The following is a 1,614-nucleotide window of genomic DNA, read 5'->3' on the forward strand; positions in this document are numbered from 1 at the left end:
GTTGACAATACCATAAGACGTAGGAGCAGAAATTAGCCCATTCAGTCCGAGTTTACTCTGCCAATCAATTATGACTGATAAGTTTCTAAACCCCATTTTCTCCCTGTAACCCTTGATCCCCCTTTACATTCAAGAATTTCTCTATCTCAGTCTTAAATATACTCAAAGACCTGGCCCTCAGCCTTCTGTAACAGTGAATTCCATAGATTCGCCACTCTCTGGCTGAAGAATTTTCTCCTCTCCATTCTAAAAGGTCTGCCCTTTACTCTAAGGCTGTACCCTCGGTTCCTAGTCTCTCCTACCAATGGAAACATCTTCCCAACATCCATTCAGTCCAGGTCATTGTGTTCTGTATGCTTCAATTAGATTCCTCTCCCCAATCCTTCTAAATCCCATCAATTATACACCCTCAGACATTCCTCGTATATTAAGTTGTTCATTTCTGGGATCATTTTTGTGAATCTCCTCTGAACATACTCTGGGATCAGTATATCCTTCCTGAGATATAGGGCCCAATCCTGCACACAGTACTCCAAATGTGGCCTAATTGGGTGATGTCACGTTTCAGGGGTCTGTCAAAGGAATAGACGTCTAAAACAGTAGCTGCTGTAATTGTGACCATCTTCCTTCAATTTCTACACAAGTCTTTGAACATCGCCTGTAATCTAAAAAGCATTTTAAACTCTTAAAAAGTCTTAAACTTTAGATAAATCATCAATTAATAGATCATTATTATTTAACAAATACCACGTGTCATGCTAATTCCAATCCACAGAACAGTGGTGTATCGGTTATATTGCTAGAGTTCCAATCCATACAACACAGGCCAGATTTTCAAGTCATCTTGGAGGCAAGAATGGCAAAGACTCCTTTGTTGCAAATTCAAATTTCTTGGCCTTTTTGAACCAGTGTCATTTTTCTTTGATTGTTCTGTGGGGTGGACAGTTTGAGTTCATTCTCCATATCAGTTTCTTATGAGACCCCTTTATGAGATCAGTATTTCTTGTACTAAAACTTTTTCCATCATGTCTGGTGAATATTGGAATACCTCTTAAAAACTTAGTTGTTCAGGAGCTCAGGAATCACGTGGGAGCCTGTTGAGGCAGAAGCAGTCTGATAGGTGCCACTAAATTCCACGGTGATACCACAAAAATAGCCTTTTCTGTCTTTAACACTCTTTTTAAAAATTGATAACCTTGCTGGACACACAGGCTGAGGCTCATCAAATGATTATCAATCAGAAGCTTCAGGAAATACACCATATGGATATTCAGCTAGAACAAATAAAATGGACTTCGAGATGAGATATGAAAGATTTAAAAGGGATCTTAGGGGCAACTTTTCCACACACAGTTTGGGTCAAATGAGGGACTGTTCGACCAGAGGAAGTGGTAGATGTGGATATAGTTACAACATATAAAAGGCATTTGGATGGATATATGAATGGGAAAGGTCTAGAGACCAAATGCAGGGAAATAGGAGTAGTTTACTTTGGGAAACTTGGTTCGCATGGACGGGATGGACCAAATGTCTGATCCATGCTGTATGACTCTGAACTGTGCTTCTAGCCAGCTGTGAACAAAGGAAAACATGATGTTAAAATGGGTGCTAATG

This window comes from Hemiscyllium ocellatum, chromosome 2 (assembly GCF_020745735.1).
Source record: "Hemiscyllium ocellatum isolate sHemOce1 chromosome 2, sHemOce1.pat.X.cur, whole genome shotgun sequence".
Lineage (NCBI taxonomy): Eukaryota > Metazoa > Chordata > Chondrichthyes > Orectolobiformes > Hemiscylliidae > Hemiscyllium > Hemiscyllium ocellatum.